Source organism: Channa argus, chromosome 21 (assembly GCF_033026475.1).
Source record: "Channa argus isolate prfri chromosome 21, Channa argus male v1.0, whole genome shotgun sequence".
NCBI lineage: Eukaryota > Metazoa > Chordata > Actinopteri > Anabantiformes > Channidae > Channa > Channa argus.
Window position 1 is genome coordinate 18553919 of NC_090217.1, and position 15138 is coordinate 18569056.

Here is a 15138-nt window from a genome sequence, read left to right on the forward strand (position 1 = left end):
CATGTTAAAAACTTGGCGCATTCTTTCGGCCAAGAGTTCACATGTGGACTGTCTTTGACGGTGCTTGACGTCATCCCCGCTTAGAGGCTTCATATGTCAAAGTCCAACTGTTCCGGGACAGCATCCTATGTTCCCGTTGGATGCAGTTTGGTCCCCGTGCTCAACCCCATAGACTCGACGTGCACTGGAGATTACCAGCGCAGGTTCACATCCTGTTACTACGTAAGCCTTAACTTTGACCCTTTTTTCCCATTGTTCAAGTGGAAGGTGGGATTTGCTTCCTAAGGGGAGGTGTTACACACAGGCATTCACGTAGCGCATGGTCTGAAAGTATGGGGTCAAATGGCAGAGTTTGGGGATGAACAATAACAATATGGCTTTGTGGATTCAGATGTGGGAGAAATGTAAACACTCCAAGCCACGAGGACGCCGGTATATGCAGTAATGTCTCTGGAAGGAGCTGACATTTGAAGACGTAGCTTCAAAGTGTCGGGGGTATATATGGGTGCAGAGCTGCTTGCATAGCCCACGACCCCTCTGTGGGATTCCTAGGCAATGCATTGTCCAAGTAGGCCGTCTAAATCATTTCCCATGACTTGGAGGTTTAGCCAGTGAATTACAGAGCAACAAAAGTGGCCCCCCTTCCACACATGTTTCAAAATTGAGAGAGGTGAATTTATTCATGTTCAGCACATATAGAATTTGTACTCATCAGCCCAACTGAAGCGTGTCAAAGTGAGGAATGATGTCAAGGAAATCTAAAAGAACGAGGAAACAGTTGCAGGAGATTGTTATTGGAGGGCATCAAAATCAGCAAATTCCCTGACCGGGAATCGACCTGGGCCGCGGCGGTGAGAGCGCCGAATCCTAGCCACTAGACCATCAGGGAGAGTCAAGACGGGAAGGAGCGAGAATGAAAACTATATAACCCAGCAGTCAGGCTCCCACAAATTTGGTCCTTACACCTCGTTATTTCGCATTTGAAAGCAGCAGAGGCTTGCTGCCGGTCAGCATTCCCTGAGCGAGACTCCTAGCCGCTACAGTATAGGGGGTCTCAGGTCCAACTTTGGTATTCACAAGATGTATAATACAACGATTGCACTTTTGAAAGGTTAAATATTGTTGTCAAATTCATTGGCCTCTCTATAAAACAAGTCCGTTATCTCATTTGAATTCCATTTTCAGTGCAACAGCAACTTTAGTAATAATTCCTAATAATTATTGCGCTTCCTGTAAATGAAAAAAAAAATGGTTGACAGCTCCTTTTGTTTCGACCCATGTTCTGTAAATAAGTCTACCCTCTGTTTAGGTCAAGATTTCTAATGTGGAGCTTCCTTGACGATCCCTGACATTGTGGCCGATGTGTGATTTACGCTGTCAAAGTTCAGTCATCCCAGGAAAGCAGCCCACCTCCACTCTTTGAGTAGTTGTGGCCGAGTGGTCAAGGCGATGGACTTGAAATCCATTGGGGTTTCCCCGCGCAGGTTCAAATCCTGTCAGCTACGTATGCCTCCCTTTTGGCCCTTTCTTCCCAGTGTTCCAGTGATAATGGGTTTCTCCAGGGAGATAACACGTGCAGACATTTCCAACGCACCTGAGCTGAATTAAGCGGCAAAAACAAATAATGTTCCTGATGGACTTTAGCAGCAAGGCCTGTGACTATTGATCTCGCATTATTTGAGTTTTCTGTGCAACAGCTAAGTAAATATAGATTGATGACAATTTTGGCTCCTGTTGTGATCCAAACGAGCGGTTGACCTGCTCCTTATGTCGCAGTCTCTTTTGACTGATGCCATGTAAAAAACTTGGCGCATTCTTTCGGCCAAGAGTTCACATGTGGACTGTCTTTGACGGTGCTTGACGTCATCCCCGCTTAGAGGCTTCATATGTCAACGTCCAACTGTTCCGGGACAGCATCCTATGTTCCCGTTGGATGCAGTTTGGTCCCCGTGCTTAACCCCATAGACTCGACGTGCACTGGAGATTACCAGCGCAGGTTCACATCCTGTTACTACGTAAGCCTTAACTTTGACCCTTTTTTCCCATTGTTCAATTGGAAGGTGGGATTTGCTTCCTAAGGGGAGGTGTTACACACAGGCATTCACGTAGCGCATGGTCTGAAAGTATGGGGTCAAATGGCAGAGTTTGGGGATGAACAATAACAATATGGCTTTGTGGATTCAGATGTGGGAGAAATGTAAACACTCCAAGCCACGAGGACGCCGGTAAATGCAGTAATGTCTCTGGAAGGAGCTGACATTTGAAGACGTACCTTCAAAGTGTCGGGGGTATATATGGGTGCAGAGCTGCTTGCATAGCCCACGACCCCTCTGTGGGATTCCTAGGCAATGCATTGTCCAAGTAGGCCGTCTAAATCATTTCCCATGACTTGGAGGTTTTGCCAGTGAATTACAGAGCAACAAAAGTGGCCCCCCTTCCACACATGTTTCAAAATGGAGAGAGGTGTATTTATTCATCTTCAGTACATATAGAATTTGTACTCATCAGCCCAACTGAAGTGTGTCAAAGTGAGGAATGATGTCAAGGAAATCTAAAAGAACGAGGAAACAGTTGCAGGAGATTGTTATTGGAGAGCATCAAAATGAGCAAATTGCGGTGAGAGCGCCGAATCCTAGCCACTAGACCATCAGGGAGAGTCAAGAGGAGAAAGAACGAGAATGAAAACAATATAACCCAGTAGTCAGGCTCCCACAAGTTTGGTCGTTACACCTCGTTATTTCGCATTGGAAAGCAGCCCGGCTTGAGTCTTTGAGTAGTTGTGGCCGAGTGGTCAAGGCGATGGACTCGAAATCCATTGGGGTTTCCCCGCGCAGGTTGGAATCCTGCCAGCTACGTATCCCTCCCTTTTGGCCCTTTCTTCCCAGTGTTCCAGTGATAATGGGTTTCTCCAGGGAGATAACGCATGCAGACATTCCCAACGCTCCTGAATTCCTAGCCAATGCATTGTCCAAGTAGGCCTTCTAAATCATTTCCCATGACTTGGAGGTTTAGTCAATGAATTACAGCAAAACCCCTCAAAACTGTCAATCCATCAGCCGGGTCTGTATGCAAGTTGGGATCCTCCGTTTTTATACCAGCTGCTACATTGGCAACTGTACGTTGTTCTTTAAAATGTGATGGGGAGCAACAAAAGCGGGCCCCCTTCTATACATCTTTCAACATTGAGAGAGGTGTATTTATTCATCTTCAGTTCATATAGAATTTGTACTTATCAGCCCAACTGAAATGTGTCAAAGTGTGGAATGATGTGATGGAGATCTAAAAGCACAAGGAAACAGTTGCAGGAGATTGTTATTGGAGAGCATCAATGTGATCTAATTCCCTGACCGGGAATCGAACCCGGGCCGCGGCGGTGAGAGCGCCGAATCCTAGCCACTAGACAATCAGGGAGAGTCAAGACGGGAAGGAGCGAGAATGAAAACTATATAACCCAGTAGTCAGGCTCCCACAAATTTGGTCGTTACACCTCGTTATTTTGCATTTGAAAGCAGCAGAGGCTTGCTGCCGGTCAGCATTCCCTGAGCGAGACTCCTAGCCGCTACAGTATAGCGGGTCTCAGGTCCAACTTTGGTATTCACAAAATGTATAATACAACGATTGCACTTTTGAAAGGTTAAATATTGTTGTCAAATTCATTGGCCTCTCTATAAAACAAGTCCGTTATCTCATTTGAATTCCATTTTCAGTGCAACAGCAACTTCAGTAATAATTCCTAATAATTATTGCGCCTCCTGTAAATGAAAAAAAAATGGTTGACAGCTCCTTTTGTTTCGACCCATGTTCTGTAAATAAGTCTACCCTCTGTTTAGGTCAAGATTTCTAATGTGGAGCTTCCTTGACGCTCCCTGACATTGTGGCCGATGTGTGATTTACGCTGTCAAAGTTCAGTCATCCCAGGAAAGCAGCCCACCTCCAATCTTTGAGTAGTTGTGGCCGAGTGGTCAAGGCGATGGACTTGAAATCCATTGGGGTTTCCCTGCGCAGGTTCGAATCCTGTCAGCTACGTACGCCTCCCTTTTGGCCCTTTCTTCCCAGTGTTCCAGTGATAATGGGTTTCTCCAGGGAGATAACACGTGAAGACATTTCAAACGCACCTGAGCTGAATTAAGCGGCAAAAACAAATAATGTTCCTGATGGACTTTAGCAGCAAGGCCTGTGACTATTGATCTCGTATTATTTGAGTTTTCTGTGCAACAGCTAAGTAAATATAGATTGATGACAATTTTGGCTCCTGTTGTGATCCAAACGAGCGGTTGACCTGCTCCTTATGTCGCAGTCTCTTTTGACTGATGCCATGTAAAAAACTTGGCGCATTCTTTTGGCCAAGAGTTCACATGTGGACTGTCTTTGACGGTGCTTGACGTCATCCCCGCTTAGAGGCTTCATATGTCAAAGTCCAACTGTTCCGGGACAGCATCCTATGTTCCCGTTGGATGCAGTTTGGTCCCCGTGCTCAACCCCATAGACTCGACGTGCACTGGAGATTACCAGCGCAGGTTCACATCCTGTTACTACGTAAGCCTTAACTTTGACCCTTTTTTCCCATTGTTCAAGTGGAAGGTGGGATTTGCTTCCTAAGGGGAGGTGTTACACACAGGCATTCACGTAGCGCATGGTCTGAAAGTATGGGGTCAAATGGCAGAGTTTGGGGATGAACAATAACAATATGGCTTTGTGGATTCAGATGTGGGAGAAATGTAAACACTCCAAGCCACGAGGACGCCGGTAAATGCAGTAATGTCTCTGGAAGGAGCTGACGTTTGAAGACGTAGCTTCAAAGTGTCGGGGGTATATATGGGTGCAGAGCTGCTTGCATAGCCCACGACCCCTCTGTGGGATTCCTAGGCAATGCATTGTCCAAGTAGGCCGTCTAAATCATTTCCCATGACTTGGAGGTTTAGCCAGTGAATTACAGAGCAACAAAAGTGGCCCCCCTTCCACACATGTTTCAAAATGGAGAGAGGTGTATTTATTCATGTTCAGCACATATAGAATTTGTACTCATCAGCCCAACTGAAGCGTGTCAAAGTGAGGAATGATGTCAAGGAAATCTAAAAGAACGAGGAAACAGTTGCAGGAGATTGTTATTGGAGAGCATCAATGTGATCTAATTCCCTGACCGGGAATCGAACCCAGGCCGCGGCGGTGAGAGCGCCGAATCCTAGCCACTAGACCATCAGGGAGAGTCAAGACGGGAAGGAGCGAGAATGAAAACTATATAACCCAGTAGTCAGGCTCCCACAAATTTGGTCGTTACACCTCGTTATTTCGCATTTGAAAGCAGCAGAGGCTTGCTGCCGGTCAGCATTCCCTGAGCGAGACTCCTAGCCGCTACAGTATAGGGGTCTCAGGTCCAACTTTGGTATTCACAAAATGTATAATACAACGATTGCACTTTTGAAAGGTTAAATATTGTTGTCAAATTCATTGGCCTCTCTATAAAACAAGTCCGTTATCTCATTTGAATTCCATTTTCAGTGCAACAGCAACTTTAGTAATAATTCCTAATAATTATTGCGCCTCCTGTAAATGAAAAAAAAATGGTTGACAGCTCCTTTTGTTTCGACCCATGTTCTGTAAATAAGTCTACCCTCTGTTTAGATCAAGATTTCTAATGTTGAGCTTCCTTGACGCTCCCTGACATTGTGGCCGATTTGTGATTTACGCTGTCAAAGTTCATTCATCCCAGGAAAGCAGCCCACCTCCAATCTTTGAGTAGTTGTGGCCGAGTGGTCAAGGCGATGGACTTGAAATCCATTGGGGTTTCCCCGCGCAGGTTCGAATCCTGTCAGCTACGTACGCCTCCCTTTTGGCCCTTTCTTCCCAGTGTTCCAGTGATAATGGGTTTCTCCAGGGAGATAACACATGCAGACATTTCCAACGCACCTGAGCTGAATTAAGCGGCAAAAACAAATAATGTTCCTGATGGACTTTAGCAGCAAGGCCTGTGACTATTGATCTCGTATTATTTGAGTTTTCTGTGCAACAGCTAAGTAAATATAGATTGATGACAATTTTGGCTCCTGTTGTGATCCAAACGAGCGGTTGACCTGCTCCTTATGTCGCAGTCTCTTTTGACTGATGCCATGTAAAAAACTTGGCGCATTCTTTCGGCCAAGAGTTCACATGTGGACTGTCTTTGATGGTGCTTGACGTCATCCCCGCTTAGAGGCTTCATATGTCAAAGTCCAACAGTTCCGGGACAGCATCCTATGTTCCCGTTGGAAGCAGTTTCGTCCCCGTGCTCAACCCCATAGACTCGACGTGCACTGGAGATTACCAGCGCAGGTTCACATCCTGTTACTACGTAAGCCTTAACTTTGACCCTTTTTTCCCATTGTTCAAGTGGAAGGTGGGATTTGCTTCCTAAGGGGAGGTGTTACACACAGGCATTCACGTTGCGCATGGTCTGAAAGTATGGGGTCAAATGGCAGAGTTTGGGGATGAACAATAACAATATGGCTTTGTGGATTCAGATGTGGGAGAAATGTAAACACTCAAAGCCACGAGGACGTCGGTAAATGCAGTAATGTCTCTGGAAGGAGCTGACATTTGAAGACGTAGCTTCAAAGTGTCGGGGGTATATATGGGTGCAGAGCTGCTTGCATAGCCCATGACCCCTCTGTGGGATTCCTAGGCAATGCATTGTCCAAGTAGGCCGTCTAAATCATTTCCCATGACTTGGAGGTTTAGCCAGTGAATTACAGAGCAACAAAAGTGGCCCCCCTTCCACACATGGTTCAACATTGAGAGAGGTGTATTTATTCATCTTCAGTACATAAAGAATTTGTACTCATCAGCCCAACTGAAGCGTGTCAAAGTGAGGAATGATGTCAAAGAAATCTAAAAGAACGAGGAAACAGTTGCAGGAGATTGTTATTGGAGAGCATCAAAATGAGCAACTTCCCTGACCGGGAATCGAAACCGGGCCACGGCGGTGAGAGCGCCAAATCCTAGCCACTAGACCATCAGGGAGAGTCAAGAGGAGAAAGAATGAGAATGAAAACAATATAACCCAGTAGTCAGGCTCCCACAAGTTTGGTCGTTACACCTCGTTATTTCGCATTGGAAAGCAGCCCGGCTTGAGTCTTTGAGTAGTTGTGGCCGAGTGGTCAAGGCGATGGACTCGAAATCCATTGGGGTTTCCCCGCGCAGGTTCGAATCCTGTCAGCTACGTATGCCTCCCTTTTGGCCCTTTCTTCCCAGTGTTCCAGTGATAATGGGTTTCTTCAGGGAGATAACGCATGCAGACATTCCCAACGCTCCTGAATTCCTAGCCAATGCATTGTCCAAGTAGGCCTTCTAAATCATTTCCCATGACTTGGAGGTTTAGTCAATGAATTACAGCAAAACCCCTCAAAACTGTCAATCCATCAGCCGGGTCTGTATGCAAGTTGGGATCCTCCGTTTTTATACCAGCTGCTATATTGGCAACTGTACGTTGTTCTTTAAAATGTGATGGGGAGCAACAAAACCTGGCCCCCTTCTATACATCTTTCAACATTGAGAGAGGTGTATTTATTCATCTTCAGTTCATATAGAATTTGTACTTATCAGCCCAACTGAAGTGTGTCAAAGTGTGGAATGATGTGATGGAGATCTAAAAGCACAAGGAAACAGTTGCAGGAGATTGTTATTGGAGAGCATCAATGTGATCTAATTCCCTGACCGGGAATCGAACCTGGGCCGCGGCGGTGAGAGCGCCGAATCCTAGCCACTAGACCATCAGGGAGAGTCAAGACGGGAAGGAGCGAGAATGAAAACTATATAACCCAGTAGTCAGGCTCCCACAAATTAGGTCCTTGCACCTCGTTATTTTGCATTGGAAAGCAGCAGAGGCTTGCTGCCGGTCAGCATTCCCTGAGCGAGACTCCTAGCAGCTACAGTATAGGGGGTCTCAGGTACAACTTTGGTATTCACAAAATGTATAATACAACGATTGCACTTTTGAAAGGTTAAATATTGTTGTCAAATTCATTGGCCTCTCTATAAAACAGGTCCGTTATCTCATTTGAATTCCATTTTCAGTGCAACAGCAACTTTAGTAATAATTCCGAATAATTATTGCGCTTCCTGTAAATGAAAAAAAAATGGTTGACAGCTCCTTTTGTTTCGACCCATGTTCTGTAAATAAGTCTACCCTCTGTTTAGGTCAAGATTTCTAATGTGGAGCTTCCTTGACGCTCCCTGACATTGTGGCCGATGTGTGATTTACGCTGTCAAAGTTCAGTCATCCCAGGAAAGCAGCCCACCTCCAATCTTTGAGTAGTTGTGGCCGAGTGGTCAAGGCGATGGACTCGAAATCCATTGGGGTTTCCCCGCGCAGGTTCGAATCCTGCCAGCTACGTATGCCTCCCTTTTGGCCCTTTCTTCCCAGTGTTCCAGTGATAATGGGTTTCTCCAGGGAGATAACGCATGCAGACATTCCCAACGCTCCTGAATTCCTGGCCAATGCATTGTCCAAGTAGGCCTTCTAAATCATTTCCCATGACTTGGAGGTTTAGTCAATGAATTACAGCAAAACCCCTCAAAACTGTCAATCCATCAGCCGGGTCTGTATGCAAGTTGGGATCCTCCGTTTTTATACCAGCTGCTACATTGGCAACTGTACGTTGTTCTTTAAAATGTGATGGGGAGCAACAAAAGCGGGCCCCCTTCTATACATCTTTCAACATTGAGAGAGGTGTATTTATTCATCTTCAGTTCATATAGAATTTGTACTTATCAGCCCAACTGAAGTGTGTCAAAGTGTGGAATGATGTGATGGAGATCTAAAAGCACAAGGAAACAGTTGCAGGAGATTGTTATTGGAGAGCATCAATGTGATCTAATTCCCTGACCGGGAATCGAACCCGGGCCGCGGCGGTGAGAGCGCCGAATCCTAGCCACTAGACCATCAGGGAGAGTCAAGAAGGGAAGGAGCGAGAATGAAAACTATATAACCCAGTAGTCAGGCTCCCACAAATTTGGTCCTTACACCTCGTTATTTCGCATTGGAAAGCAGCAGAGGCTTGCTGCCGGTCAGCATTCCCTGAGCGAGACTCCTAGCCGCTACAGTATAGGGGGTCTCAGGTCCAACTTTGGTATTCACAAAATGTATAATACAACGATTGCACTTTTGAAAGGTTAAATATTGTTGTCAAATTCATTGGCCTCTCTATAAAACAAGTCCGTTATCTCATTTGAATTCCATTTTCAGTGCAACAGCAACTTTAGTAATAATTCCTAATAATTATTGCGCCTCCTGTAAATGAAAAAAAAATGGTTGACAGCTCCTTTTGTTTCGACCCATGTTCTGTAAATAAGTCTACCCTCTGTTTAGGTCAAGATTTCTAATGTGGAGCTTCCTTGACGCTCCCTGACATTGTGGCCGATGTGTGATTTACGCTGTCAAAGTTCAGTCATCCCAGGAAAGCAGCCCACCTCAAATCTTTGAGTAGTTGTGGCCGAGTGGTCAAGGCGATGGACTTGAAATCCATTGGGGTTTCCCCGCGCAGGTTCGAATCCTGTCAGCTACGTACGCCTCCCTTTTGGCCCTTTCTTCCCAGTGTTCCAGTGATAATGGGTTTCTCCAGGGAGAAAACACGTGCAGACATTTCCAACGCACCTGAGCTGAATTAAGCGGCAAAAACAAATAATGTTCCAGATGGACTTTAGCAGCAAGGCCTGTGACTATTGATCTCGTATTATTTGAGTTTTCTGTGCAACAGCTAAGTAAATATAGATTGATGACAATTTTGGCTCCTGTTGTGATCCAAACGAGCGGTTGACCTGCTCCTTATGTCGCAGTCTCTTTTGACTGATGCCATGTAAAAAACTTGGCGCATTCTTTCGGCCAAGAGTTCACATGTGGACTGTCTTTGACGGTGCTTGACGTCATCCCCGCTTAGAGGCTTCAAATGTCAACGTCCAACTGTTCCGGGACAGCATCCTATGTTCCCGTTGGATGCAGTTTGGTCCCCGTGCTCAACCCCATAGACTCGACGTGCACTGGAGATTACCAGCGCAGGTTCACATCCTGTTACTACGTAAGCCTTAACTTTGACCCTTTTTTCCCATTGTTCAAGTGGAAGGTGGGATGTGCTTCCTAAGGGGAGGTGTTACACACAGGCATTCACGTAGCGCATGGTCTGAAAGTATGGGGTCAAATGGCAGAGTTTGGGGATGAACAATAACAATATGGCTTTGTGGATTTAGATGTGGGAGAAATGTAAACACTCCAAGCCACGAGGACGCCGGTAAATGCAGTAATGTCTCTGGAAGGAGCTGCCATTTGAAGACGTAGCTTCAAAGTGTCGGGGGTATATATGGGTGCAGAGCTGCTTGCATAGCCCACGACCCCTCTGTGGGATTCCTAGGCAATGCATTGTCCAAGTACGCCGTCTAAATCATTTCCCATGACTTGGAGGTTTAGCCAGTGAATTACAGAGCAACAAAAGTGGCCCCCCTTCCACACATGTTTCAAAATGGAGAGAGGTGTATTTATTCATGTTCAGCACATATAGAATTTGTACTCATCAGCCCAACTGAAGCGTGTCAAAGTGAGGAATGATGTCAAGGAAATCTAAAAGAACGAGGAAACAGTTGCAGGAGATTGTTATTGGAGAGCATCAAAATGAGCAACTTCCCTGACCGGGAATCGAATCCTGGCCGCGGCGGTGAGAGCGCCGAATCCTAGCCACTAGACCATCAGGGAGAGTCAAGAGGAGAAAGAACGAGAATGAAAACAATATAACCCAGTAGTCAGGCTCCCACAAGTTTGGTCGTTACACCTCGTTAGTTCGCATTGGAAAGCAGCCCGGCTTGAGTCTTTGAGTAGTTTCGGCCGAGTGGTCAAGGCGATGGACTCGAAATCCATTGGGGTTTCCCCGCGCAGGTTGGAATCCTGCCAGCTACGTATCCCTCCCTTTTGGCCCTTTCTTCCCAGTGTTCCAGTGATAATGGGTTTCTCCAGGGAGAAAACGCATGCAGACATTCCCAACGCTCCTGAATTCCTAGCCAACGCATTGTCCATGTAGGCCTTCTAAATCATTTCCCATGACTTGGAGGTTTAGTCAATGAATTACAGCAAAACCCCTCAAAACTGTCAATCCATCAGCCGGGTCTGTATGCAAGTTGGGATCCTCCGTTTTTATACCAGCTACTACATTGGCAACTGTACGTTGTTCTTTAAAATGTGATGGGGAGCAACAAAAGCGGGCCCCCTTCTATACATCTTTCAACATTGAGAGAGGTGTATTTATTCATCTTCAGTTCATATAGAATTTGTACTTATCAGCCCAACTGAAGTGTGTCAAAGTGTGGAATGATGTCATGGAGATCTAAAAGCACAAGGAAACAGTTGCAGGAGATTGTTCTTGGAGAGCATCAAAATGAGCAACTTCCCTGACCGGGAATCGAATCCTGGCCGCGGCGGTGAGAGCGCCGAATCCTAGCCACTAGATCATCAGGGAGAGTCAAGAGGAGAAAGAACGAGAATGAAAACTATATAACCCAGTAGTCAGGCTCCCACAAATTTGGTCGTTACACCTCGTTATTTCGCATTTGAAAGCAGCAGAGGCTTGCTGCCGGTCAGCATTCCCTGAGCGAGACACCTAGCCGCTACAGCATAGGGGGTCTCAGGTCCAACTTTGGTATTCACAAAATGTATAATACAACGATTGCACTTTTGAAAGGTTAAATATTGTTGTCAAATTCATTGGCCTCTCTATAAAACAAGTCCGTAATCTCATTTGAATTCCATTTTCACTGCAACAGCAACTTTAGTAATAATTCCTAATAATTATTGCGCCTCCTGTAAATGAAAAAAAAATGGTTGACAGCTCCTTTTGTTTCGACCCATGTTCTGTAAATAAGTCTACCCTCTGTTTAGGTCAAGATTTCTAATGTGGAGCTTCCTTGACGCTCCCTGACATTGTGGCCGATGTGTGATTTGCGCTGTCAAAGTTCAGTCATCCCAGGAAAGCAACCCATCTCAAATCTTTGAGTAGTTGTGGGCGAGTGGTCAAGGCGATGGACTTGAAATCCATTGGGGTTTCCCCGCGCAGGTTAGAATCCTGTCAGCTACGTACGCCTCCCTTTTGGCCCTTTCTTCCCAGTGTTCCAGTGATAATGGGTTTCTCCAGGGAGATAACACGTGCAGACATTTCCAACGCACCTGAGCTGAATTAAGCGGCAAAAACAAATAATGTTCCTGATGGACTTTAGCAGCAAGGCCTGTGACTATTGATCTCGTATTATTTGAGTTTTCTGTGCAACAACTAAGTAAATATAGATTGATGACAATTTTGGCTCCTGTTGTGATCCAAACGAGCGGTTGACCTGCTCCTTATGTCGCAGTCTCTTTTGACTGATGCCATGTAAAAAACTTGGCGCATTCTTTCGGCCAAGAGTTCGCATGTGGACTGTCCCTGACGGTGCTTGACGTCATCCCCGCTTAGAGGCTTCATATGTCAACGTCCAACTGTTCCGGGACAGCATCCTATGTTCCCGTTGGATGCAGTTTGGTCCCCGTGCTCAACCCCATAGACTCGACGTGCACTGGAGATTACCAGCGCAGGTTCACATCCTGTTACTACGTAAGCCTTAACTTTGACCCTTTTTTCCCATTGTTCAAGTGGAAGGTGGGATTTGCTTCCTAAGGGGAGGTGTTACACACAGGCATTCACGTAGCGCATTGTCTGAAAATATGGGGTCAAATGGCAGAGTTTGGGGATGAACAATAACAATATGGCTTTGTGGATTCAGATGTGGGAGAAATGTAAACACTCCAAGCCACGAGGACGCCGGTAAATGCAGTAATGTCTCTGGAAGGAGCTGACATTTGAAGACGTAGCTTCAAAGTGTCGGGGGTATATATGGGTGCAGAGCTGCTTGCATAGCCCACGACCCCTCTGTGGGATTCCTAGGCAATGCATTGTCCAAGTAGGCCGTCTAAATCATTTCCCATGACTTGGAGGTTTAGCCAGTGAATTACAGAGCAACAAAAGTGGCCCCCTTTCCACACATGTTTCAAAATGGAGAGAGGTGTATTTATTCATGTTCAGCACATATAGAATTTGTACTCATCAGCCCAACTGAAGCGTGTCAAAGTGAGGAATGATGTCAAGGAAATCTAAAAGAACGAGGAAACAGTTGCAGGAGATTGTTATTGGAGAGCATCAAAATGAGCAAATTCCCTGACCGGGAATCGAACCCTGGCCTCGGCGGTGAGAGCGCCGAATCCTAGCTACTAGACCATCAGGGAGAGTCAAGAGAAGAAAGAACGAGAATGAAAACAATATAACCCAGTAGTCAGGCTCCCACAAGTTTGGTCGTTACACCTCGTTAGTTCGCATTGGAAAGCAGCCCGGCTTGAGTCTTTGAGTAGTTGTGACCGAGTGGTCAAGGCGATGGACTCGAAATCCATTGGGGTTTCCCCGCGCAGGTTCGAATCCTGTCAGCTACGTATGCCTCCCTTTTGGCCCTTTCTTCCCAGTGTTCCAGTGATAATGGGTTTCTTCAGGGAGATAACGCATGCAGACATTCCCAACGCTCCTGAATTCCTAGCCAATGCATTGTCCAAGTAGGCCTTCTAAATCGTTTCCCATGACTTGGAGGTTTAGTCAATGAATTACAGCAAAACCCCTCAAAACTGTCAATCCATCAGCCGGGTCTGTATGCAAGTTGGGATCCTCCGTTTTTATACCAGCTGCTATATTGGCAACTGTACGTTGTTCTTTAAAATGTGATGGGGAGCAACAAAACCTGGCCCCCTTCTATACATCTTTCAACATTGAGAGAGGTGTATTTATTCATCTTCAGTTCATATAGAATTTGTACTTATCAGCCCAACTGAAGTGTGTCAAAGTGTGGAATGATGTGATGGAGATCTAAAAGCACAAGGAAACAGTTGCAGGAGATTGTTATTGGAGAGCATCAATGTGATCTAATTCCCTGACCGGGAATCGAACCCGGGCCGCGGCGGTGAGAGCGCCGAATCCTAGCCACTAGACCATCAGGGAGAGTCAAGACGGGAAGGAGCGAGAATGAAAACTATATAACCCAGTAGTCAGGCTCCCACAAATTTGGTCCTTGCACCTCGTTATTTTGCATTGGAAAGCAGCAGAGGCTTGCTGCCGGTCAGCATTCCCTGAGCGAGACTCCTAGCAGCTACAGTATAGGGGGTCTCAGGTACAACTTTGGTATTCACAAAATGTATAATACAACGATTGCACTTTTGAAAGGTTAAATATTGTTGTCAAATTCATTGGCCTCTCTATAAAACAGGTCCGTTATCTCATTTGAATTCCATTTTCAGTGCAACAGCAACTTTAGTAATAATTCCTAATAATTATTGCGCCTCCTGTAAATGAAAAAAAAATGGTTGACACCTCCTTTTGTTTCGACCCATGTTCTGTAAATAAGTCTACCCTCTGTTTAGGTCAAGATTTCTAATGGGGAGCTTCCTTGACGCTCCCTGACATTGTGGCCGATGTGTGATTTACGCTGTCAAAGTTCAGTCATCCCAGGAAAGCAGCCCACCTCCAATCTTTGAGTAGTTGTGGCCGAGTGGTCAAGGCGATGGACTTGAAATCCATTGGGGTTTCCCCACGCAGGTTCGAATCCTGTCAGCTACGTACGCCTCCCTTTTGGCCCTTTCTTCCCAGTTTTCCAGTGATAATGGGTTTCTCCAGGGAGAAAACACGTGCAGACATTTCCAACGCACCTGAGCTGAATTAAGCGGCAAAAACAAATAATGTTCCAGATGGACTTTAGCAGCAAGGCCTGTGACTATTGATCTCGTATTATTTGAGTTTTCTGTGCAACAGCTAAGTAAATATAGATTGATGACAATTTTGGCTCCTGTTGTGATCCAAACGAGCGGTTGACCTGCTCCTTATGTCGCAGTCTCTTTTGACTGATGCCATGTAAAAAACTTGGCGCATTCTTTCGGCCAAGAGTTCACATGTGGACTGTCTTTGACGGTGCTTGACGTCATCCCCGCTTAGAGGCTTCAAATGTCAACGTCCAACTGTTCCGGGACAGCATCCTATGTTCCCGTTGGATGCAGTTTGGTCCCCGTGCTCAACCCCATAGACTCGACGTGCACTGGAGATTACCAGCGCAGGTTCACAT

At 45.9% G+C, this 15138-nt stretch overlaps 17 non-coding genes across 17 annotated transcripts; 11 read left to right on the top strand and 6 right to left on the bottom strand.

The window, feature by feature from the left end:
• Positions 1–1423: 1423 nt before the first annotated feature.
• Positions 1424–1505, top strand: trnas-uga (transfer RNA serine (anticodon UGA)). Its single transcript has one exon. It is a non-coding gene; the product is annotated as a tRNA-Ser (tRNA).
• Positions 1506–2773: 1268 nt separating this feature from the next.
• trnas-cga (transfer RNA serine (anticodon CGA)) lies at positions 2774–2855 on the top strand. Its single transcript has one exon. It is a non-coding gene; the product is annotated as a tRNA-Ser (tRNA).
• A 484-nt stretch (positions 2856–3339) lies between these two features.
• Positions 3340–3411, bottom strand: trnae-cuc (transfer RNA glutamic acid (anticodon CUC)). Its single transcript has one exon. It is a non-coding gene; the product is annotated as a tRNA-Glu (tRNA).
• A 533-nt stretch (positions 3412–3944) lies between these two features.
• Positions 3945–4026, top strand: trnas-uga (transfer RNA serine (anticodon UGA)). The gene has a single exon. It is a non-coding gene; the product is annotated as a tRNA-Ser (tRNA).
• A 1106-nt stretch (positions 4027–5132) lies between these two features.
• Positions 5133–5204, bottom strand: trnae-cuc (transfer RNA glutamic acid (anticodon CUC)). The gene has a single exon. It is a non-coding gene; the product is annotated as a tRNA-Glu (tRNA).
• A 532-nt stretch (positions 5205–5736) lies between these two features.
• On the top strand, positions 5737–5818 carry trnas-uga (transfer RNA serine (anticodon UGA)). The gene has a single exon. It is a non-coding gene; the product is annotated as a tRNA-Ser (tRNA).
• Positions 5819–6924: 1106 nt separating this feature from the next.
• On the bottom strand, positions 6925–6996 carry trnae-cuc (transfer RNA glutamic acid (anticodon CUC)). The gene has a single exon. It is a non-coding gene; the product is annotated as a tRNA-Glu (tRNA).
• Positions 6997–7115: 119 nt separating this feature from the next.
• On the top strand, positions 7116–7197 carry trnas-cga (transfer RNA serine (anticodon CGA)). Its single transcript has one exon. It is a non-coding gene; the product is annotated as a tRNA-Ser (tRNA).
• Positions 7198–7681: 484 nt separating this feature from the next.
• Positions 7682–7753, bottom strand: trnae-cuc (transfer RNA glutamic acid (anticodon CUC)). Its single transcript has one exon. It is a non-coding gene; the product is annotated as a tRNA-Glu (tRNA).
• A 533-nt stretch (positions 7754–8286) lies between these two features.
• trnas-cga (transfer RNA serine (anticodon CGA)) lies at positions 8287–8368 on the top strand. The gene has a single exon. It is a non-coding gene; the product is annotated as a tRNA-Ser (tRNA).
• A 484-nt stretch (positions 8369–8852) lies between these two features.
• trnae-cuc (transfer RNA glutamic acid (anticodon CUC)) lies at positions 8853–8924 on the bottom strand. The gene has a single exon. It is a non-coding gene; the product is annotated as a tRNA-Glu (tRNA).
• A 533-nt stretch (positions 8925–9457) lies between these two features.
• Positions 9458–9539, top strand: trnas-uga (transfer RNA serine (anticodon UGA)). Its single transcript has one exon. It is a non-coding gene; the product is annotated as a tRNA-Ser (tRNA).
• A 1297-nt stretch (positions 9540–10836) lies between these two features.
• trnas-cga (transfer RNA serine (anticodon CGA)) lies at positions 10837–10918 on the top strand. Its single transcript has one exon. It is a non-coding gene; the product is annotated as a tRNA-Ser (tRNA).
• A 1089-nt stretch (positions 10919–12007) lies between these two features.
• trnas-uga (transfer RNA serine (anticodon UGA)) lies at positions 12008–12089 on the top strand. Its single transcript has one exon. It is a non-coding gene; the product is annotated as a tRNA-Ser (tRNA).
• A 1297-nt stretch (positions 12090–13386) lies between these two features.
• Positions 13387–13468, top strand: trnas-cga (transfer RNA serine (anticodon CGA)). The gene has a single exon. It is a non-coding gene; the product is annotated as a tRNA-Ser (tRNA).
• A 484-nt stretch (positions 13469–13952) lies between these two features.
• On the bottom strand, positions 13953–14024 carry trnae-cuc (transfer RNA glutamic acid (anticodon CUC)). The gene has a single exon. It is a non-coding gene; the product is annotated as a tRNA-Glu (tRNA).
• A 533-nt stretch (positions 14025–14557) lies between these two features.
• trnas-uga (transfer RNA serine (anticodon UGA)) lies at positions 14558–14639 on the top strand. Its single transcript has one exon. It is a non-coding gene; the product is annotated as a tRNA-Ser (tRNA).
• The last annotated feature ends 499 nt before the right edge of the window (positions 14640–15138 follow it).